The sequence below is a fragment of the Astyanax mexicanus genome, chromosome 13 (assembly GCF_023375975.1).
Source record: "Astyanax mexicanus isolate ESR-SI-001 chromosome 13, AstMex3_surface, whole genome shotgun sequence".
Lineage (NCBI taxonomy): Eukaryota > Metazoa > Chordata > Actinopteri > Characiformes > Acestrorhamphidae > Astyanax > Astyanax mexicanus.
This window is the reverse complement of record NC_064420.1, coordinates 33,607,486-33,633,255: the sequence shown is the minus strand read 5'-3', so window position 1 is coordinate 33,633,255 and position 25,770 is coordinate 33,607,486. Positions and strand designations below refer to the sequence as shown.

The window sequence follows — 25,770 nt, the reverse complement described above, 5'->3', positions numbered from 1 at the left end:
TTCTCCCTCCCACCTCCCTGTTGTCTACGACCGCTGATAGTTGATGATAAGACTCTAAATATATTTCTAGACACCCGTTGTGCTCCTACTAGAGGTCAAGAGGAGCAGATGGGGAAAAGGAGGAGATGGAGAGGTAGGAGGAGGTGTGGACTGACTGTGGAGAGCAGGAGTGCAATCATCTGCTGCTCATCTGTTCCACTGTTGCTCGCTCTGTCTCTCTCTCTCCCCCATATCTCCAATCCCTATTTTATTTTATAATTTTCCATCAGCTGAACCCTTTATTATATCACACTCTTTTAAACATGGCATTAAAATATGGCAGGCTTGTTGGAGGTGGTTGTTATCTTTATTTTACGAAGGCAGACTGTGTGTAATTACTTTCCTTTGCTCTATTCCTGCACTTATCTTGTTGAACAAGTGCTTTTGTTGGCTCCTAATTCGAATCTTTGGCTCGGACGGTTTCTGCAGCGCAGCTGTGTGTAGCCCTATAGCCTCTGCGTGTGTCGAATATCATGGAAAGGGCGGTGTCTCTCAGCGCTCATCTGCTGGATGACCCTATCGGCTACAGTCAGTCACCTTTAAAATCAGATTTTTTTCCCTTGAGAGGTAAAGACAACAGCTAGAGAGGAAGTCCTTCTCTGGCCCAGCCCATCACCCAGCTCTCAAAAAAAAAAAAACACTGTCCCACACTGGTTCAAGGTCACGGGCCTGAACCGGCAGGGGGGGGGGCAGTTTGGGACAAGAGAGGACAGGCATCAGGGCAGGAACAGGATCATACTGAATGATGTTCCTCAGTAAATTTATTTTAATGAAGTAAGCATTAACCGAATAATTGGAAATCAAATATATTTGGCTGACAATAAAAAAACAGTTTAGGGAAAGCAGTAGTGCATACAGAAAAATGGCTAGTTTGCCTAATGGCTAAGTCATATTGCAGTATTTCCATTAACATTAAAGGGGAATTCCAGTGCAAAATGGACTTTTGGTGTAGTAAAACATGATAAAAAGTACTTACCTTTAATAAATAGCCCACATCCGTTCTCTCACAGCGTTCCGAGATCCAGCTTTAGCGCCGCCATTACTCATGGTGCCGGCTGATACACTATGCTGACTTTACATAGACTTCACATAGTGTATCAGCCGGCACCATGAGTAATGGCGGCGCTAAAGCTGGATCTCGGAACGCTGTGAGAGAACGGATGTGGGCTATGTTTAAGTTATTAATGCCTCGTTTTTAATGTCAGGGCTCTCTGGGTTCTAGCAAGGAGGTGTGGAGCTACTTCTAGCCTGAATAACGGTGGAAAAGCGGTTTATCGGGGCAAATTATGTCCTGTGTCATCCAGTTTAAAGGGTGTCCTAACAAACTTTAAAAATTTCCGGATTTCAGAACATTGTGAAAGAGCGGAGGTGTGCTATTCATTAAAAGTAAGTATTTTTTATCATGTTTTACTATACCAAAAGTCAATTTTACACCAGAGTTCTCCTTTAAGCAGAAGACTGATTTCAGAGCAGGGACTAAGCGAGAGAGCCGAAACAGCCAATAAACAAACAACAAATGGCAGGTTCAAGTTCAATTTTACACTTTACTCAAGTTACATTTAGCCTTCAGCATCACTTATACCACTTTGTAGGAGTTTAGAACTTTTCCACAAACTGGTTGTTTTCAGTTTTGTAAACAACCAAAATGTAAGGGCTAGCAGAGCTAATTTAGCTGGTAGTCTGCTTACCAAAAGACTGGCTCCTATCTCTTTTTTTGCTGCATCTGAGGTACATTTCTGATCAAAATAGAAATGCTTAAGTAAATTTAAGACTAAAATTGCACTCTGAGCTAAATCTATGACTGAAGTTGCACTGCTAGCTAGCTAAATGTGTGCCTAGAACAGCACTGCTGAAAAAAATTATGATTAGAAAAGCACTGCTGGGGTAAATTCATGATCAGAATAGCACTGCAGAAGTAAATTCATAATGAAAAACAGCACTGTTGAAGTAAATTTGTGATCAGAATAGCACTGCTGAGGTAAATGTATGACGAGAACAGCACTGCTAAGGTTAGGTCATGATCAAAATAGCACTGCTGAGGTAAATTCATGGTGAGAACAGCATTGTTAAAGTACATTCATGACCAGAATAGCACTGCTATGGTAAATGTATGACTACACCTGCACTGTTGACTAGGGGTGGGCGATATGGCTCTAAAATAATATCACGATATTTCAGGGTATTTTTGTGATAACGATATACTTGGCGATATAGGAAAACATAAAATAATTAATTCATTTCAGGAATATAGTATAATAGTATAACAGCATAATCATAATGTGGCAAAATAAAGATTATAGCATAAAATAATATAATGCAGCAAATAATATTGCAGAATATTAAGTGCATGCATATAAACTGCAAACTAAAACAATTATACAATAAATACACCTAAAGCTTCACAGTAAATAGTAGACTACTTTTAAGACAGAACAGCCCTATTATCACGATATGGATTTTTAATATCATGATATTTCTGTGTCACGATATATTGTATACGATATGATATTGCCCACCCCTACTGTTGACATATATTTATGATCAGAATATTACTGTTGAGGTAAAGTCATGACAAGAAGTGCACAGTTGAAGTAAATTCATGATCAGAATAGCACTGCTGAGGTAAATTTATGACTACAACAGCACTGCTGAGGTACAGTCAAGATCAAAATAGCACAGCTACGTTAAATTCATGACAAGAACAGCCATATTGAAGTAAATTCATGATCAGAATAGCACAGCTGAGGTAAATTCATTATGAGAACAGCACTGTTGAAGTAAATTTATGATCAGAATAGCACTGCTGATGAAAAATCATGACGAAAACAGCACTGTTGAAGTAAATTTATGACAAGAACAGCACTGCTGAGGAAAATGTATTGTGCTTTGTTGGTATATCAGCTTGAACATTAAAATGTTAAGTGTTCAATAAATATTTTTCATTTCTTTAAAAACTAAAAACACATTTAGACAAAATTATTATTCAAATTATAAAAAAGTGTCAACAACTTTTTATTTCGCTGCCTCCCTACAGTTACGGTCACTTTTATATATATATATATATATATATATATATATATATATATATATATATATATATATATATATAGTGTATTTTGACAGATGACAAGGAAAAAAAATATATAATTCCCTAAGAGAGCAGGAGGAGGAAACCCTGAGAGAAGCCGAGCCCTGAAAGAGGAATTTATCTCGCTCTTGGCGGAACAGCCCAATTGAAGTAAGATTAATTAGAAATATGATTAAACATATTAAAATAAACAGAGGCACTGAAATGAGAATGTGCAGGGAAATTTAGCGTAGGGATATGGTGGTGAACCATGGTGAGCCACCTGCCAGAGGACAATGCAATGCCCTGTGAGTGACATCCCTGACATATCTGCACATCTCTGGAAGAACAGTAAGATAGAAGCTTTATTTTAAGTACATTCTAATGAAGTTAAAGATTTCTGGCTTTTGAATTATACAACTACACTCTATGGATCAAAGTACTGGGAGCATTTCCCTGATAATTGCTGTGAGGATTTGATTGCATTCAGTAAGAAGAGCATCAGTAATCCCAACTCATCCTAAAAAAGTACTGGATGGAGCACCATCATTGCAGAGAACACAGTTCCACTGCTCCACAGGGGCTTTAAATCCCTCTAGCTCACACCTGTCTTTAGGCACGGTGCCAACAGCTTCCTGTTTATGTGTATCTGCTTCAGAGCCATCCTTCTGATGGCTGGTTCAAAGAGTATGATAGTCTCTGTTCTGTGTTGGGTTGGCAGCACTGCCCTCCCTCTCCCCCATCATTCATCCATGTGATGCTAGCCATACAGCTGTTCATAATTAGCTGACATAAAATCAAATCTCTTTATATAGTGCTTTTTACAACTAATCTTGTCGCGAAGCAGCTTTACAGAAATATTATGGCAGAACAGAGAACCAGACAAAACATGGAACAGACAATACAGAACATAATTGCCTATTAGTGTTCTCCTCCAGGCGTGCTGAGGCTGGTAGAACTGTGGGAAAGGAAGTGATCTAACTACTGAAACAGAGGAATTGTCAATGATTATACAAGGTTTTAAATCTGAAAAAGACCAAAAGGACTTCTTCAAAGAATGCTTCATAATAACAGAGTTCTCCTCCAAGCATGTTAAGCTGATATTTGCATTACTAGCAATAAAAAAAACTTCATACAACAACACTGCTGAGGTAATTTCATGATCAAAATAGCACTGCTGAGGTAAATTCATGACGAGAACAGCACTGTTGGAATAAATTCATGATTAGAATAGCACTGCTGAGGTAAATTTATGACTACAACAGCACTGCTGAGGTAAAATCATTATCTTATCACAAAGCACCTTTACAGAAATGTGATTGCAGAACAGAAAACCAGACAAAACATGGAACATACAATATAGAACATAGTGGCTCCCAGCGTGCTAATGCTGGTAGAACTGATAGGGATAGGGAGTGTTCTAACTACGAAAGAGGAATTGTAAATGACTAAACTAGGGTTTAAATCTGGAAAAGACCAAAAAGACTTAATGCTTTATAAAAACAGTTGTCCTTCAAGCATGTTGAGCTGATACTTGCATTAATAGCAATAAAAAAGCATCATATGTCTTAAAGAGAGCATGTGCTATCTTTCACACTCTCATTACTGGCAACATTGTGTGATAGAGGGACACTTTAGTGATTAGTTTGTTGGAATCTGCTATTAGAACAAATAGGTAAATTCATGACAAGAACAACACAGTTGAAGTAAATTCATGATCAGGATAGCACTGTTGAGGTACATTCATGACAACAACAGCACTGTTGAAGTAAATTTATGATCAGAATAGCACTGCTGGAAAGGACACTTTGATTAGTTTGTAGGAATTTGCTATTAGAAAAAATTGGTAAATTCATGACGAGAACAGCACTGTTGAAGGAAATTGTTGCTTAGAAAAAGCACTGCTGAGTAGGCCTGTCACAATAACTACATTATCGGCTTATCGTTCAACATGACTTCAATCATTTTAATAATCGCGATATTGGCCATTGTGTTTGCACTTACAAAATACACTTACATATATTGTGACTGTGGGCGTGGCCACCATGGCACAGGGAGTAAATTAATTAAAAACATACCTTTACTAGGAAGAATGCCCTCCATCATCAACCAAAACAAATTAAAGAAACAGAGTAACGGCCCAGTGCGGCTTTAGTCGCTTAACTTAACTTTAGTGTCTCTTTAGTTCGTCTCACAGTCAGTGTATCTCTTAAGTAAAGGCTGAGGCAGGGTCTTTATGCTGGTCCAATGCGGGCCAGCTGGGACAGACCGGGGCTGATATATAAACCTTGGCCTACTGCTGAGGTAAATTTATGACTACTTCTGCACTGTTGAAGTAAATTCATGATTAGAATAGCACTGCTGAGGTAAATTTATGATCAGAATAGCACTGCTTGAAGTGACACTTAGTTTAGTTAGATTAGTTTGTGGAAATTTGCTATTAGACAAATTAAGGGAAAATTGGAAACTGGAAGTGTAACCCAAATAAACTAGGATTTTTGTAATGGAGATAAAATGTCATAGTGTAGTTAGGTTATTCTGGATTCCAGAACACCTTTCAGAAATTCAGAGCACTTCCCATTGCCTGGCACTCAGGGTGAAAAGAGGAAGAAGGGGAAAGAACAGAGAGGGGGTGGAAAAGATAGCAAAGCGAAAGATACGGGCAAGGAGAAATAAAGAAACGAGGTATAAAGCTGCACACATTGCAGGAGCCTAAGAAATGATGATATCTCACATTGTACAGTCTTGACAGAAACAGCCAGCTGTGACAAAGTAGAGGCATGCTGTTTTTACACCTCCTGCAAAGAAATTTTAATTTGAAATCAAATTATAATTATCTATGATTATAAGTATTCATAAGGACTCCTCAGTTAATAATGAACCTCTTACTGAGCCCCAAGTAAGCTTTATACACTATAATACTACAAGGCACAGTATGAACTGTGTAATAACTGAAATAATATAAAATTATTGCACAAAATTGTATTATGGAACCAGTGAGTGAAGTGAGATGATACCAAAGACCCTAAAAGAAAGTTTAGTTTCAGTTCAGTCCCCAATAATCAGTCTGTAATCTCAATGGATTCTCCTTAAAAGTCATTTTTGTCTCCATTATTAGCATTACTTATTTTTTTGTCATAGTGTAGTAGAGCAGGTCTTAATCTGTACACAAATGGTATGATAAAAATCCCATTCATGTTTCAACCACAGATTTTGTTTAACCATTTCCCCTTTTCTTGAAAAGTTGGCATTTTGAATGTGCAAGAAAATATATAAAAACATATAATATTTAATATGGTTCTACTTTTGTGCATGCAACATTCATTCCATTTTTGCAATATATTAAACTATGTTCATAAACCATAATTATCCTTGTGTGCAGAAATGCAGAAAGTGTGAAAATATCAAAAACAAGTATACTTATATGTTGCTTATATGTTTGGGCACCCCAGTCACATTATATTTGCTCTTAATGTCACCTGTTCTGCACACAATATATACCTGGCCACTTCAGTTTCTGAATCAGTTTATCTGATTTTGCTATTTATAGGTATATGTTTGAGTAAAATTAACATTGTTGTTTTATTCTATAAACTACGGAAAACATTTCTCCCAAATTCTAAATAAAAATATTATAATTTAGAGCATTTATTTGCTAAAAAAAAGAAGAAGAAATGGCCAAAATAGCAAAAAAGATGCAGAGCTTTTAGACCTCAAATAATGCAAAGAAAACAAGTTTAGATTAATAAAGTTTTAAGAGTACAGAAATCAATATTTGGTGGAATGACGCTGGTTTTTAATCACAGTTTTCATGCATCTTGGCATGTTCTCCTCCACCAGTCTTACACACTGCTTTTGGATAACTTTATGCAACTCCTTGTGCAAAAATGTAAGCAATTTAAGCAGGTATATGTCTTGCAATGTATGTAGGAGAAATGCATAAACTGAAGACAGCAGACAGTAGTGAAAGACAGTAGTGAAAGCTGTCTTATTTACAAGAGGCAAACTAATGAGTTTAGAATAATTCTCCTGTCATGTTGTGGGATAAACTGACCAGTTTTAAAGTTTAAAATATAGGAAACATATAGCTTATCATTTAATGCTTCATTTCAGGCTTAATTAGTTTAATTATTTATTAGTGTAGTGACAACAGTGGCTTTGAAGTGTAAAATTCAGAAATTTACACCAAAACCAGAGGCCAACTAATTTTGTTGTGATGTACCAAAAGTAAACCACAAAAAGAGGTGGCATTTTAAACTACTCTAAAACGAATCATATTAATTAAGCTACAGATATTGTTTATTACTTTTAACTTTTAGAGGGTTAATCTGACCTGGCAACATACCTGCTGTTCCAGCTGAATATTAACAAAGGTTTAACATGAGTTTATTGAACATGTTGTAAGAAAAGTGCAAAAAGTTGTTGTGAAAGTGAAATATATATATATAAATAAATAAATGAATAAGAACTTTGTTTTTTACAGTATTAAAGCAAAGCAGAATTATGACAAATATTTTCTGTAACTTCTGTCTTTCCCTCTTCATATGGTAGAGATCTTTTAACAAGCTCCTGCCTACATGGAGTAATGCCATATTTAGTCATTAACCATATAAAGCTCCTAAAGACCTTAAAAAAATCTTACAGCGCTTGACTATATACTATAGAGAAACAAATATTGGTTGGACATTTTTTATGAGGGGGTGGGCAATCTAATATCTTAACTTTTTTGTTTCCAATCGAAACTAAAAAATGAAAACAGTATTACCACAATTCATATTGTCGCTGTCCAATGAAAAACCCTTATCTCCATTTTTGTCGATTTTTAGTTTACTACATAATTTGAACAGACAAACTGTCCTTTACACTATGCCAAAATTTCCTGATGAATAGACCAAAAGAAACACTTCAAAATGACCTAAACAAAACTCTTTTTACATTGACATTGAAAGTTTACAAGGTTTTTTTCTCTTTCCTGTAAAGTTGCTGTTTTGGAGAAAAGTGTTTTTCATTGGACACCGACGATACGCAAGTATACAGTATGGATATAAATTTTCAAGTACATGTTTTAGTTTACACAATTAAATAGACATTAATGTAACATACAGCTCTGGAAAAAAATAAGAGACCAATTAAAAATTATAGGTTTCTTTGATTTTACCAAATTGAAAACCTCTGGAATGTAATCAAGAGGAAGATGGATGATCACAAGCCTTTAAACCAAGCTGAACTGCTTGAATTCTTACACCAGGAGTAAAGGCATAAAGTTATCCAAAAGCAGTGTGTAAGACTGGTGGAGGAGAACATGCCAAGATGCATGAAAACTATGATTAAAAATTAGGGTTATTCCACCAAATATTAATTTCTGAACTTTTAAAACTTCATGAATATGAACTTGTTTTCTTTGCATTAGTTGAGGTCTGAAAGCTCTGATTTTTTTTTGTTATTTCAGCCATTTCTCATTTTCTGCAAATAATTGCTCTAAATGACAATATTTTTATTTGGAATTTGGGAGAAATGTTGTCTGTAGTTTAAAGAATAAAACAACAGTGCTCATTTTACTCAAAAATATACCTATAAATAGCAAAATCAGAGAAACTGATTCAGAAACTGAAGTGGTCACTTAAGTGGTCAGAGCTGTATATCTATTTATTTATAAATAGCCCATTTTTAAATGACTTAAGACTCAACGCTTCTGAATACAATACACTCTATAAGCAAACAGTTCTGGTTAGAATTGATGTTGAGTGTACAATTGGAGCAAAGCATAAATATCCCATCACACCTGACACCTCCACCGCTCCTCTCCTCCTGCCCCTCCCGTTTTAGATGTTTTTTTTTTTAGTCATGGAAAAAAACATCTCAGCACATGATCCATTTCTCCTCAATTTACACGGCCAATTATGCAACCCACTCATTAAGTCTCCCCCTATTAACTACTGATGCCCCAAAACCAGGAGGGTAAAGACTGAAGATTAGCACATGCCTCCTCCGATACATGTGAAGTCAGACACCTCCTCTTTTCAAACTGCTGCTGATGCAGCATTGCCAAATAGCATCAAAGGGCACTCGGAGGAAAGCGCAGCAACTCGGTTCCGATACATCAGCTCACAGACGCCTTGTGCTGCAGACATCAACCTTTAGAGTGAGGTGGGGAGAGAGCACCATCTACCCACCCAAAGAGAGAGCAAGGCCAATTGTCCTCTCTCATGGCTCCGGTAGCCGATGGCAAGCTACATAAACAGGATTCGAACTGGCGATCTCCTGACAACTGTAGTGGTAATCTGAAGAATCATGATGTGAGATATGCAGTATGAATGTAATATATGAGTAATAAATTAAACCAACTAAAATAAACCAACAAATTCCACTATGAAGAGCAGAGTTATACTAGTGTGAGGTGCGGGAGATGCATATAGACTTGAAATGAATGTAAAAAAGAGGAGAAATATTAAAGTAAGTTAATCTCAGAATGCTGAAAGAATTACACAAGAGTGCAAGAGAGGCAATGACACCAAGCAACTGCTACAACACAAACAGACTGCGCCATAATAAGAGTCACTAACACAAACAAACTGACTATTTTTTAAGTGTCTCAAAATGAAAGTCACTAAAAAATTACACTGTTGGATTTTGTTGCAGCCAGTAGCACAGGGAAACATTCCTCTAGTATAATAATAATATATCTAGAAAGTTAGTCAAATGAAAATGTAAGACTTATATATATATATATATATATATATAATTTTATTTATTTTGCTGATTTATGACTGAACTTTAGTGCGGAAATTTGCAGATACATGTTCATAACACAGCTTTAATACAGGCTTTAATGAAACAAGATATTTGTGCCACACTGGATAAAAAATGCAAACAAACACATTTTTATAATAGAATAATTTCACGCATGTTGATTCACCTGGGATTATATAACCTAAGAATATATTTACGCTTCATTTTTATTCAGCTCCATAATCTTAATAATGCAATAATGCAATCCGTAAAAATTACTCACATTACGTGTTTGGATGTAGGAACTACATTACTACAAACTACAAACTCATGCATTACCCCATGTATCCCTGTGTAAAACTAAACTCATCCAAAAACGGCTTAAAAGAATAAACTTTCTTAAACTACTAAAGAATTTAAGTCATTTTAATCTTTTAGGATGTAAACTTTTCACAGTAACATTAATTTTGACCAGCAGGGCCCAAACATTCCACTGTATGTATAACAGAGCCTGATAATGGATTTGCCATTCATAAAATACAAATTTTAGAATTGCATTCGTGCACAGTTCCTTTCCACAGGAAATGAGAGTTACATAAACTATGAATTGATTTTTCTCAAAGCGTAAGTTGGGGCTGACTGGCCGTTTTGATAAAGGCGAGCAGGCACTGCTGTAAAGTGCTTAAGCTATCATTTTCCACAGAACGTATAATACCAGCCAAACCCATTTTCATGTCGCATTTTGTCACGTTGTCATATCAATAAATCACATTCAGGACTGGTGTGTGGGCGAGGAGTGCATAAGCATTGCCTGTGTGTGTGTTTATGTGTGTGTGTGTGAGAGAGAGAGACAGGCAGGCATTGCAGGACTGTGGTACAAAAATACCATGTTTATGTCCTGGAAATGGGCCCATACGCACTAATGACCAGGACACACACACACACACTCATTAACTCCACATAAGCAGCCTTGTTCAAACACACTGCTGCCACATGACGCTTTGCCCTGCAGAAAAAAAACACACCTTCTTCTTTACATTGTGTTCCATGTGCTCTGAAAGACGTATTACTCTTTTCCTGCAGATGTTAAACAAAACAAATCTGAGACCCCCATTCACTCTTAGCAGCTGGTGGTCTGCTCCCCACTCTAGTACAGGGATTTTTTTTTTAATTGACCCGAGACACTCAAAAAGAACTTGACTTGTGTTGCTCGGTTTAGGGTTCTTTGAGTTAGACGTATGTACCACTGTTCAAAAGTTGGGAATCATATGTTGTAATAATAATGATTTTACTTTAATCAATAATAATTTTAATATGTAAAATTAAAATTCCATTGAACCAAGGGCCCTATTTTAGCGATCTTTAGTGCACTGGTTAATTGCAGATTATGCAGCTGGATTTAAGGTGTGTCGGTGTGTCTTTCATATTGTGAGGGTGCAAAAAATATACTCAAAGCACGCAAAAGGCATGTTCTAATTCTCTTAATTAATCATGGGTGTGTTTTGTGTGTAACGTAAAATAAACTAATCAGTGTGTCACTTTCCATTCCATTTAAAAGGCAGGTGAGTTCTGACTTTGGCACATTTTAATCTTAACAGTGCGGCACTTTGTGTGTCTCAGCAGAGGATACTGAGCTGCATGTTCATGCTGTGAAGGTACGCCAGCAGCTCATTTAAGAAAAGTGTTACTTTATTCTTTAAAAAGTAGTTTTGTAAACTTGTTTCGATATTGAAAAACACAGTATGGATTTTTAATGATTAGTTTACATGTAAAAAATTGGTGTCTGGTTTATTTAGCGTTGTGTTTAAACCCCGTCCACTAGATAGCAGTGTTGTACTCTGTCGTTAGATCCCACTGATATGATTGCATAACTTTTTATTACTCAGATTCCATGAATATGATGCCGTTTTCTTTCTACTGTGAGAGTTTTTCCTTTTAAAATGTGATTCAAACAATTGCAATATACAGGGGTTGGACAATGAAACTGAAACACCTGTCGTTTTAGTGTGGGAGGTTTCATGGCTAAATTGGAGCAGCCTGGCGGTCAATCTTCATTAATTGCACATTGCACCAATAAGAGCAGAGTGTGAAGGTTCAATTAGCAGGGTTAGAGCACAGTTTTGCTCAAAATAGTGCAAAGCACACAACATTATGGGTGACATACCAGAGTTCAAAAAAGGACAAATTGTTGGTGCACGTCTTGCTGGCGCATCTGTGACCGAGACAGCAAGTCTTTGTGATGTATCAAGAGCCACGGTGTCCAGGGTAATGTCAGCATACCACCAAGAAGGACCAACCACATCCAACAGGATTAACTGTGGACGCAAAAGGAAGCTGTCTGAAAGGGATGTTTGGGTGCTAACCCGGATTGTATCCAAAAAACATAAAACCACGGCTGCTCAAATCACGGCAGAATTCAGCGTGCACCTTAACTCTACTGTTTCCACCAGAACTGTCCATCAGGACAATAAATTATTGTGCTCTAAAACCAGGTGTTTCAGTTTCATTGTCTAAACCCTTTATTGTCTTGCTTACAGTATTGCAATCTACTGCAATACATTGAATCATAATACCTATATCGTGAAATGTATCGCATCAACAAGTTCTTGCCAGTACATAGCCGTATTTACTGTACAAAATGTTTTATTTGTAATCTTGGCAATGGTAAAAATATGTTTTTAAGATTCATTTCGCTTTAACACCCTGAAAAACAAATATCTCCATTTTTGTCAATTGTCTTTTACACTGGGCTAAAATTTATTGATAACCGGACCAATACTTTAAAATGAAATTAACTATTTTTACATTGACTTCCATTGAAAGTTTAAAAGGTTTTTTCCCTGTCCGTTTTGGAGATATTTGTTTTTCATTGGACAGCGACAATATATTCTCCCAAAATGTATAGATTATAAAAATATATTTTATAACACTTTCACAACTGTGTCTTAGGCATCAGATAACATATTTATTTAGTCATCTCATGCTATAGATCTCTGTGGTGGCCTTTAGAAACATTAACTACAACCAAAAAATGGAATTTTGCTCAAAATGTATTTTTTATATTGTTGTCCATTAAGAAGTGACACTTATCATAGGTCCTTTAATTTGAACCAACTTTACTATGCTTTTGCATTTCCATTTATTATGATATTTGGTACAAAGGTGACTTGCCCATTGGTTTCCCTGTACTGTAGTCTGCAACACTACACCAAACCTTACATAACCAATCCAAAACAAAACACACCCCGGGTCATTTAATGCAGGATATGTAAATGACACACATGACGCAGAGATGATAACAGCAGGCCAGACCTTTGATGTTTGTACATTATGATGTGTTGAACTTTCCATGTTGGAAAAAAAAAGGTTTTTGTTTTTTATTTTTTAGAAAAAAGCCAGTTGCCAAGGTTTAATCTTAATTACATCCAGCATAATGTGTGTATTACTCCACGTTTACAGGGAATTTCCTGTTGGTGTTCACAAAAAGATGAATTTAATTTATATCTGAATCAGATTCAGTTAAATTACATTATCACTAGAATTTTAAACAGTTGACTGAACTCAGAATATACAATTTAGCAGATGACTGTTGAGTGAACACATTTTAGACTGCTCATCCAACTCTATCTTCATTAGAATCTATCTTTACTTCACTTCAGTTTCATCACTGAACAATTAACTTTATAAAAATAGACCCACTTTACACCTGGTCTCTTCGTGTGGCTTGAGTATCAGGAATATAACTGGATTAAACCAAGCCACATACAAATTGTAGTGTAAACAGACAACCATAGTCTAACCAGAGATGCATGTTCATACTGTACATACTGTAAACTGTCCGCACACCATGGACATTAAGCTGGTCAAGCTTGCGCTTTTCTTTGTTTTGTTTTTCTGGCACATTACACACGCGACCGCGGATCCAGCAGACGGTCTCTTTGTTTATAGCCGGGATCAGCTGTTAGCCTTTAGCATAACAAGGCTACCTCCAGCGGAGCAGCCCGAGATCCCCTGCGAGCTGAAGAGGAGGCGGCGGGGGTGTCGTGCGGGTGTTGAGCGCCGAGCGAGAAGGAGACGCTACAAACCCGTTCTTCCTTCTGTCATCATGGGGAATGTGAGATCTCTCTCCAATAAGATGGATGAGTTGGCGGCGCTGACCCGACACCAGAGGGAATTCCGTGAGTGTAGCGTTATGCTGTTTACAGAGACGTGGCTAACAGCGCTAGCTCCGGACACGCTCCTTTCTCTGGACGGATTTCACCTCATACGGGCGGACAGGACAGCGGAGAGCGGTAAGAGGAAAGGAGGGGGACTGGCAGTGTTTGTGAATGATAGATGGTGTAATCCTGGGCACATCACTATTAAAGAGCAAAGCTGCTGCAAGGATATCGAACTGTTAGCCGTTAGCATGAGACCTTACTATCTCCCACGGGAATTCACGCACGCTATCGCGATAACTGTGTACGTGCCCCCGTCTGCTAACGCTGATGCTGCCTGTGACGTCCTGCACTCAGCTGTGAGCAGGATTCAGACCCAACACCCACAGGCCCTCCTTGTGATCTCAGGAGATTTCAACCACTGCTCTCCATCCTCAACCCTGTCTACCTTCACCCAATATGTTACCTGCCACACCAGAGACAATAAAACACTGGACCTGTTCTATGCCAATTCAGAGGAGGCATATTACTCATCACCCCTCCCACCTCTAGGAAGATCAGACCACAACCTGGTTCATCTCCTGCCTGTGTACAAACCACTTGTACACAGAGAACCAGCCATCACTCGCACTGTGAAGCAATGGACTGCAGAGACTGAGGAGGCTCTGAAGGACTGTTTCAGCACGACACTGTGGGAGGAATTGTGTGATCCTCATGGGGATGATATTGAGGGCCTTACACACTGCATCACGGACTATGTAAACTTCTGTGTGGAGAACACTGTGCCCACCAAAACTGTGCGGTGTTTCTCAAACAACAAACCATGGATCAACCCTGATATTAAGGCCCTCCTGAAGGAGAAAAAGAGGGCTTTTAAATCAGGTGACAAGGACAGAATGAAATCTGCACAGAGGGAGCTGAGAAGAAAGATCCGGGATTGTAAAGCCAGCTACAGGAGGAAGATGGAGGACCAACTGCTGCAGAATAATGTCAGCGGAGTCTGGAATAGCCTCAAAACTATTTCAGGCCACAAGAAACCTGACTCTCAGGTAGTGGGGGATCAAAAATGGGTAAACGAACTCAATCTGTTCTTCAACAGGTTTGATCACTCACCCACTGCACAAACATCACTGCAGAAATCTCCCCGTCTGGCACTACCAGCATGCTGCTCTACACCCACCACTCCCTCTCTCAACCCAAAGTCACCACCAAATGGACCTTCTGCTGACATACGCTACAGCACTCAGCCCCCCCACTCCAGTCTTACACTCACAACATCCCAGGTGAGATGTGCACTAAAGAAGATCAAGGTCAGAAAGGCTGCGGGTCCGGATGGCATCAGCTCAAGAGTTCTGAAGACCTGTGCCAACGAGTTGTGCTCTGTGACCCAGTACCTTTTTAACCTTAGCTTGAGGCTAGGGAGGGTTCCACAGCTGTGGAAAACATCCTGTGTGGTACCCATTCCGAAGACCCCACACCCCAAAGACCTCAACAGCTACAGGCCGGTGGCACTCACATCTCACCTGATGAAGACCCTGGAGAGACTGCTCCTCATCCACCTTCGCCCCCTGGTGAGTTCATCAATGGACCCACTTCAGTTTGCCTATCAACCTGGCATTGGAGTGGAGGATGCCATCATCTATCTGGTACACAGATCTCTGTCCCACCTGGAGAATGCTGGGAGTACTGTGAGAATCATGTTCTTTGATTTCTCCAGTGCTTTCAATACCATCCAACCCATGCTCCTGAAGGACAAGCTGGAGGTCACAGGATTGGACCATCACCTCACTACCTGGATTCTGGACTACCTTACACACAGACCGCAGTATGTGAGGACGCAGGGCTGTCAGTCTGACGTGGTCATCTGCAGCACGGGGGCTCCACAGGGAACAGTTCTTGCTCCTTTCTTGTTCACCCTCTACACTGCGGACTTCAAGTACAGCTCTGCCAGCTGCCACCTGCAAAAGTTCTCAGACGACTCTGCTATCGTTGGACTCATCAGTGATGGAGATGACCAGGAGTACAGAGAACTGACGCAGGACTTTGTGAAATGGTGCCAGAGGAACTGCCTGCAGATCAACGCAGGAAAAACCAAAGAGCTGGTGGTGGACTTCCGCAGGACCAAACACTCTCCTCCGGTGCCTTTGAACATCCAGGGTACGGATATTGAGATAGTGAGGTCCTACAAGTACCTGGGTGTCCACCTCAACAACAAGCTGGACTGGACCGACAACACGGCTGCTCTCTACAGGAAAGGTCAGAGCAGACTGCATCTCCTGAGGAGACTCCGGTCCTTTGGCGTGCAGGGGAAACTCCTGATGACCTTCTTTGATGCTGTGGTGGCATCAGCCATCTTTTATGGAGTGGTCTGCTGGGGCAGCAGCATCTCCACCACCGACAGGAAGAGACTGAACAGAATCATCAGGAAGTCCAGCTCTGTCCTGGGGTGTCCTCTGGACCCAGTGGAGGTGGTGGGAGACAGGAGAATGAGGACTAAGCTTAAGAACATGCTGAAGAACCTGTCTCACCCCATGCACCACTCTCTGAAAGCACTGAACAGCTCCTTCAGTGTCCGGCTGCTGCACCCGCGCTGTGTGAAGGAGAGATACCGCAGGTCCTTCCTTCCACACGCCATCAGACTTTACAACACACCACACTCAAACTAAACACTAGTTTATTATCTCAGTACTTCATACAAACTTACATACTACTCAGTATAGCTGTAATGCTTACCGTGTGCAATATCTACCTCACTACATGTCACCTTATCTACCTTCACCATCTGTGCAATATGTTTAACGTGCAATATTTCTCTCACCTTTTTATCTACTATTTATTTGATATTTATTTACTGCTACTCTTTGTGCAATAATACTGGTCACACCCTACCATAATTATATCTCTATGCACTAGATGTATATATATATATATATATATATTTCCTTTACTATATATAATTTTTTTAAAGTAGCTTTTATATATTTCCTGTAATTGTTTTTGTATATATAGATTTATCATTATTTGTTTTTATATATCTTTTTTTCCTGGCATGTTTCTCTGTCCTTTCCTCTGTACTGCTGTAACATTGTAAATTTCCCCATTGCGGGATTAATAAAGGATTATCTTATCTTATCTTATCTTAGTCCATCCGTTTCTTTGCAAACTTGTTATCCTAAATACTGTTAACCTCATTTTGCCATGTTTTTCAATGTTCAGGATCCCACGGGACCACCATATACAGACACAGCAGCAAATTCCAAATAAAAATATTGTCATTTAGAGCATATATTTGTAGAAAATAAGAAATGGCTGAAATAACAAAAAGATGCAGAGCTTTCAGACCTCAAATAATGCAGAGAAAACAAGTTTATATTCATACAGTTTTAATAGTTCAGAAATCAATATTTGGTGCAATAATCCTGGTTTTTAATCACAGTTTTCATGCATCATGGCATGCTCTCCTCCACCAGTCTTACACACTGCTTACACATTGTTGTTTTATGCTATAAACTACGGACAATATGTCTCTCAAATTCCAAATTAAAATTTTGTCGTTTAGGGCATTTATTTGCAGAAAATGAGAAATGGCTGAAATAACAAAAAAAATCTTTCAGAGCTTTCAGACCTCAAATAATGCAAAGGAAATATTCATAAAGTTTTAAGAGTTCAGAAATCAATATTTGGTGGAATAACCCTGTTTTTTAATCACAGTTTTCATGCATCTTGGCATGGTCCCCTCCTCCAGCCTTGCACACTGCTTTTGGATAACTTTATGCCACTCCTGGTGCAAAAATTCAAGCAGTTCAGCTTGGTTTGGTGGCTTGTGATCATCCATCTTCCACTTGATTATATTCCAGAGTGTCAGGGTGGGTGCAGGGAGGACGAGGAGGCGGACGCAAATGCAAACCAAAACGGGATTTATTGAAAACAAACACAAAATACACAGGGATAAACTGAAAACAAGACTGAGGAAACTCGGGACAACATGGAACACTGACAGACGATAAACGTACAAGGATCGACACCGGGGAAATGAAACACGGACCTTAAATAGAGGTGCACACACACAGGAAACATGAAACACCTGGGACGAAGGGGCGGAGTTACAGAAGAACACAGGTGAGTGGAAAAACACAGGTAGAACACAGGGTCACGGGTCACGTGGGACAACACAGGCACGAGGACAGACAGGAAAAAGGGCCAGGACCTTACACAGAGGTTTTCAATTTGGTAAAATCAAGGAAAAACATTATCATTAAGTGGTCCCTTATTTTTTCCAGAGCTGTTTATAATAATATATATAATATATATAATCTCAGACTACAGTCTGGACACTCCTATGCTATCCTTTGTCAGTAGCTGACAGCAGGGGTGGGAATAAAGCTGGTAATGAGGTGGAGTGTTGCCACTGGTTAATGTTAAATGTGAGGTTATGCTAGACAGTATGCCCTTTTGGACTTTGTAGCAGCCCATTCCACATTAAATCTGTTTCTTAATCAAGCTGAAACTAATTGAATTCATGTAAATGAACTGCTACTGGATTGTCACTTATTATACATTGTACATTAAACTACGAAAAATGGTTTTGGATAAATAGGTTCTACAGAAACATTGCAGAAAGCCATAGAACCAAGTCCCTGGTTAGATTGTTGATCGAATACAAGAAAATACTCTTTTTAAGGTAGGTAATACAGGTTATACCAAACTTTATGTACCGTTTTACTACTATATAAAAGTATTTAGCTTAAAATATACTGCACATATACAGCTTTAACAGAGGTTCTTTAAAGGGTCGTTTGAGTAAAAGCAATAGTTCTATACACCAACCAGCCACTTTATTTTAAAAACTGCTTCCATGTTTCTACACTCCTCTTCTACATAAGGAGTATTTTTTGAGTGTATTAATTCAGGGATTTTGGAGCACTTTGTACTTGTAATTTTATAAATACAGACTTCTGTTTCTCAGCATACTTTATTAATATTATCCTTTTACCCTGTCTTTCAATGATCAGGACCCCACAGGATAGACCACCACAGATCAGCCATTATATGGGTGGTGGGTCATTATTCTCAGCTCTGCAGTGACACTGTGCGTGGTGGAGTGCAGGTATGAGTAGATCAGACACAGCAGTGCTGATGTAGTTTTTAAACATCACAATTAGAGCTGTGCAATAAATATTGTGGGGACGATATGAAAGTGTCTATCATGCTACTTACCTTCTATCGTCCCTATCATCAATTATTCATGCAAATATATAAAGTAGGCTACCATGAAATGTATTGGCGTGGTCACTTTGCAAAAAAAAGCTTCATAATGTGGTTTTGTGACATGACGCAGCTTTACGTTATTTGACGGACACGCCGGTTTGCGACATGATTTACGTTATTAAACTCATGAGAGCTGAACAATGGAGACACATTGTTCTTTTGAAAAAATTAGCTACTGCATCTACCTCATCTGTTTTCATTTGATACATATATATTGCTGCACTAAAATGTAGTAATTCTCATTTGTGAAAGTTTGGTTTAATGTCACTTTGAAATAAAGTTGGAAAAAAGTAAGCAATGATATTATTTTGACATATTTTTCGAAGAATAACTGAAAACATACTTAAATGTGGTATATCGCGATATATATCGTTAACGTGATATAAAAAAATCCATATAGTGATATATGATTTTTCCCATATCGCCCAGCACTAGCCACAATGTCACTGCTAAACTGAAAATAGTCACCCAGCTAGAAAGAGGTGAGCTTCTATCTTCTATCTTTTTATCTGCACGGTGTGGCAGCTAAGTAGGAGTGTCTAATAGTGGAGGTGGCTGACTTCATGTGAATCGAAGGAGACATGTGCTAGTCTCCATCCTCTAGTGCTGGTAGAGTTAATATGAAAGAAGATTGAGTAATTGGCAATTAAAATAGGGAAGAAAATGGTGAAATATTTGAAATAAAGTGATTTTCATGAACTTTTCAGCAAATAAAAATGCCTAAATGATTCTTTATCTGCTTATGTATTTTTCTTTAAAATAGTTCTATACAGCAACAAATCTCCAATTCAGTTCTACATAAATCCAGAACTGTATGGTGCAGATTACTTAAGCGTACCATAAATAAAGGCTTTTTTAACTTGTTTTTATACTTGTTCTTAAGAATGATATCTTCACAGGGAAATAAGAACCTTTATAAATGTGTATATTAATGCAATATGAAGTATGAAGTAAATTTGGACATTTTCTATTGGTCTACTCCTAATAAAACAGTATGTGTATTCTTTGCAATCCAAAAGATTGAGCCTCTCATGAAGACAGTAGGAGAGAACCCTGGTTTCAAGCATTTAATAAAAGAGCTTGAGCCCCGTTACAATATTCCATCTCAAAAAACAAAACATGGTTATAATGAAGTTCCACTGTTATTATGAAGCTAATAAAGGTGAAGCTATACAGAATGATCAGTCTCTTTATTTTTTCCACCAACCGTACCGAAAAGGTACCGAACCGTGGGGTTTATACCGAGGTGTGAACCAAACCGTGAATTTTCTGTACCGTTACACCCCTAGTTTACAAAGCATTTAAAACAAAAGTGTGCTACATGGTTTCTAACATCTCAAAGAGATCTCCCATCCCAGTCTATACACCTCCACGCAGCCAGCCCATCAACATCAACCTGAAAGGTGTTTCTTTAAATGCCTTTAAACATCAGTGAAGCTTCACCCACTGAGAAATGAGCTGTGGATTCAAGCCTTATTTTTTAATTTCCGTTTCTTTTGTTTGACTACGCTGGAATACGGCTTAACTCCAGCTCACACCTGCCCTCATACATAATGATGACAGATTTACAGTGCAGATTCACCGCAGTTACCCAGTCTGCGCCTGCTTTACACCCTTCAGCAGCCCCTTGTCACGCCACACTGAATGAAGTGTTCAGAAATATGTTTCGGTTGTTTCCATATACATTTCTGACCCTACACAAACTGACCGGCAGGTCCGGCTCAGGCCAGCTCAGCTCGCACGCCATCCAGACACGGGGCAGAAAATAATGAACCAATGAAAACAAACCCCAAACAAAGATCTCCTGTGATTTATGAACTGTGACTTCAGAGAGGCCTCCCAATAATCATACATGACAAACCCAGCGCCCTGACCAGTAATGCGTGAGTTTATTATGGGGGATTATAGAGCAGCTTAAAGTCCTAATTAAAAGAAAAGTGCAAAGCGCACACAACAATCAGCACAACTCCGGCCCCCGTGGACCCTGCCCATCCCTGCCCCGCGGCCCCACAGCCCCAGAGCCAACTGCAATTATTTTATGAACACTCAATAGAAGGTATTGTGTGCATTAATTATTCCAGCATTGTGGAGCTGTCTAAAGGAGCTGCTGAACTGGTGTGTAATCTTACACAGAGCTGAGCGTGCCCACTTGCCCACTATTCACTGCACTCTGCAGTCAGAGTCCAGTCAAACAGACGCTGCACTTTGTGTAATCTTTACCTAAATAATGAACCTTGTGTAGATTCTGCCACTATCATGTCCATGCTCCCAAAGAGGGATTTCTAAACATTTAGTCATATAGGCTCTGCAACAAATAATAAGAGACCACCTAAAAATTATGAGTTTCATTGATTTCACCAAAATTGGAAACCTCTGAAATATAATCAAGAGTAAGATGGATGATCACAAGCCATCAAACCAAGCTGAATTGCTTACATTTTTGCACCAGGAGTGGCATAAACTTATCCAAAAGCAGTGTGTAAGACTGGTGGAGGAGAACATGCCAAGATGCATGAAAACTGTGATTAAAAACCAGGATTAATTCACCAAATCTTAAAACTTTATAATATGAACTTGATTTATTTGCATTATTTGAGATCTGAAAGCTCTGCGTCTTTTTTTGTTATTTCAGCCATTTCACATTTTCTGCATAAAAATGCTCTAAATTACAATATTTTTATTTGAAATTTGGGAGAAATGTTGTCCATAGTTTATAGAATAAAACAATGTTCATTTTACTCAAACATATACCTATAAATAGCACAATCAGAGAAACTGATTTAGAAACTGAAGTGGTCTTTTATTTTTTTCCAGAACTGTAAAGTCATCTAGGGCAATGTATAGTCAATATTATATCAATATATTCCAAGCTATTTTATACAATTGCCATATTGTATTATTTTGCATGCTATGCATGGCAATATCGGTGTCACTCAACGGTTGTCACTCAACACAGTATGGTCTTGTGCAAATTATGTTGTAAAAACCTTGTAATTAAAGGAGAAGCTTGATTACTTTATTTCACTACCTCATACCTCATAAATCATAAGCCAATATAGAAAAAAGAACCACTGTTTTATGTTTATTTTTAAAAATTATTAAATACTTAGATACACATTCACGTATGCAGTAACCTGTGTTTTTGTTGCTTTAATTAATACTGATAGTTTATATTTATACTATATTTTGTGTATGTTTTGATTTATGATATTGCATGGCATATCGCAGTTTCTCTTAAGCATATCGAGTTTTAAGTCATATCGTCCAACCCATTCTAAGAATGTTCAATGTCTTTTTTTTGGTTCTCTGGATGTTTCAACAATGCCTTTTTTATTTATTAATTTATTCTCACACCTAAAGGTTTTTAAGTTTGGTAGTGCAAGTTAGGACATTATATTAAATGTTCAGTTTAAATTATCAGTGTAAATTCAAATATTTTCTCTGTTTATGTTTAAATAAATGATTCAGTTGTTAATTCTGGAAATTATCTTTTCGTGAAACATTCATTAATTATGAAACATTATTGATCACAGTTTGATGTCAGATTATCTATTAGCTTCATGCAAGTTTAAATTGTATTTTATTCAGTGGATTTTTAGTATCAGGGAAGTTATTGTCCCATTCAGTGTTTTTGTATAAATTGGAATCATGTGTAATTAATAAAGGTCTAATAAAGTTCTGATGCCGGCTTGAATTATCTACACATTTCTGGAACATTCTTTCTGTAACATCACAAACTAACCTTTCTGGAACTTTTTAACATCTGAAGGCTTAATGTTCCTATAATGTTCCTGTAGTGGGTTGTGACTAGTTAATATTTTAGATGCAGATAAAACACTTTATAGATCTCAAACCTGATCTGAATTTTGATTCTAATCAACCAACAGAAACCTGATTGACTTGTCAATCATTTAGTCATTTACGCTTCAAACAGCTGGTGACGTGCTGCTGCTTGGCTGGCATGAAAACCTGCAGCCACACCAACCTTTCACAGAGAAGATTGGACTTCCATGATTTAGAGTCATAAGAACTACTCTCGGTTTCCTTTAAAAAGAACCTTTAAAAGCATGGGTCTTTACCCTTTAAGGATTAAGCAATTTCCATATGAAATGTATCTAAATGTTCTACACCAATTCAAACTGTTTTCTAGAACTGTACATCCAAGACATTTACAGCATCAACAACTCTCAGCATTAACATCATCATTCTGATCACCATCACTATTCAATAGCTTTCGTTCTCAAAATCCCAACAATTATTTCATAGAAAAAAAAGAAAAGCAAAAAATAATATAGTAGTGTTATTAGTTCATTATAAAAGCAAGAAGACAAATCATAATGTCGACAAACTGTCTCTTACATTGTGGCAAAATTTCTTGATGAACAAACCAATAGAAATACTTAAAAATAAACTCTTTTTACATTGACTTCAATTGAAAGTTTAAACGTTTTTTCCCGCTCTCTCTTGAAAATACATATTTTTCATTGGACAGCCTCAGTAAAAATTACTACTACTAATACTACTATGCCTAAGCAGCAAAAGCCAATAAAGAAATAACAATAACAACAATAATACCACAATACATTTGCCAGTGTTAAATCAACACCATTTGCATAGAATTATCATTGTGAGTGTTAAAATGTAATATTCACTGTGTTTATTTACACTAAAAGCATTAAATAAACACTGGAAAATGTACTGTGTAATCATACACCACGGACCTTTTGCTTAGCAAAAAATACAAACAAAAAAAAATTATTTCTAATAAGAGTAGAACCTTGTTTGTTTCTGTCTTGAGTAGGAACCACAAAACCATATAGCCACCATTTAATCACTGTTAAAATGACAATAACAAGGTTTTTTTTTTCAATCAAAACTGTGAATTAACCCCTTGCTTTCAGGTGCTTTAAGGAACCTTCAGGAAACCCTGTACCACCTTAAATCTTAAACCTTCCTTCACAGTTTCAAACTGAGGAACCTCAAAAAGGTCCTGTAAGTACATTTATACTTATTTAAATTTAAACTCACTTAAAGACTTTAAAATGCTAATTATTTTAGCTCTGTTTTTAGCTTCAGGTTTCAATATACTGCCTGTATTATATAAGTAAGAACCCCTTCAGAAGACCCTCTTTTTTAAAGGGTGTACCTACAGCTAATATGCTCCCTGAAGCCACTGAGTGTGTGTAAGAAGTGTGTGTGTAAGAAATGTGTGTGTGAGGAGTGTATGGAGTTATTCTAGTGGTCATGTAACACAGTATCAAACAGCAGCAGCTGGTGCTCTGAACAGCAGCACGCGGGGCTCCTCCACCGCACGCGCCCTCAGCTTTACAGCGTTACAGTGTCACAGTACAGGAGGAGATGAATGGAGGAGGTAACGCGTTACTTACCCAGCTCTCTCTCTCTCTCTCTCTGGGTCTGGTGTCCACTAGTCCACTTTCTCCGCTGCTCCTCTGGCGGCTCCGGCCGCTCTCTCCTCCATAAGCTCCGCTCCGCTCCTCACTCAGTCTCCCGCTGAACTTTCTCTCAGTGTTTGGCGGAGGGATATTAAAGGTGAGCGCAGACTGTTCATTATACTGGTTAGACTGTACTGAGCAGTGTGTGTGTGTGTGCGTGTGTGTGTGTGATCAGTCAGCCCCTGAATCAGCTGGGGTCTGATTTCTCTCAGACGGAGGAGGAGGAGGGAAATCAGTCCGCGTGCGTTCAGTTATCGATCAGTCTGTGAGCTTCTTCAGCTTCTACTACCCTCACACTCCTCTCTCTCTCACTCTTCTATCTCTCTCTCTCTTACTCCCTTCCCTATCCCTCCCTCCCTCCCTCCCTCCCTCCCTCTATTCTCCTCCCTCTACTCTCCCTTTCTCTCTCTCTCTGGTACTTTTATATGTCCCCCTACTCCCCCCTCTCGATAATACTATCATTCTATTTCTCATTTTTTCTGTCTCTCTCTCTCTCTCTCTCTCTCTCTCTGTGGTTCCTTAATTTCTCCCCCCCTTTTCCCATTTCTATATCTCCATATTTCCTATATCATTCTATTTCTATTTTTTTTCTCCCTCTCTCTCTCTCTCTCTCTCTCTCTCTCTCTCTCTCTCTCTCTGGTTCCTTAATTTCTCCCCTTTTTTCCCATTTCTATATCTTCATCAGTCCTATATCATTCTATTTCTTTTTTCTGCCTCTTACTCTGGGCCTTCTCTCTCTCTCTTTCTCAGTGGTTCCTTAATTTCTCCCCCTTTCCCCTCTTTATACCTCTATCATTTCTATATCATTCCATTTCTCAATTTTTTCTGCCTCTCACTCTGGGCCTTCTCTCTCTCTCTCTCTCTCTCTCTCTCAATTCCTTAATTTCTCCCCCCTTTTCCCATTTCTATATCCCCATCATTCCTATATCATTCCATTTCTCAATTTTTTTTCTGCCTCTCACTCCGGGCCCTCTCTCTCGCTCTCTCTCTCTGGTTCTTTCTTTTTTTTTATTTGTACCCCCCTTTTGCCTCTCTAAAACACTATCATTCTTTCACT

The 25,770-nt window shown here is 38.2% G+C and overlaps 1 protein-coding gene across 2 annotated transcripts in view; it reads right to left on the bottom strand.

Annotated features, from left to right (window-relative positions):
* The window catches only part of avpr2ab (arginine vasopressin receptor 2a, duplicate b), a 58,212-nt gene extending 33,148 nt beyond the window's left edge, over positions 1–25,064 (bottom strand). Inside the window, exon 1 of one of the 2 annotated variants that reach the window (XM_022677379.2) lies at positions 24,648–25,064. The gene's annotated coding sequence lies outside the window, so the exon portion shown is untranslated. The remainder of the gene's footprint in view (positions 1–24,647) is intronic. The other variant, XM_007249951.4, reaches the window with a different exon arrangement.
* Positions 25,065–25,770: the final 706 nt, after the last annotated feature.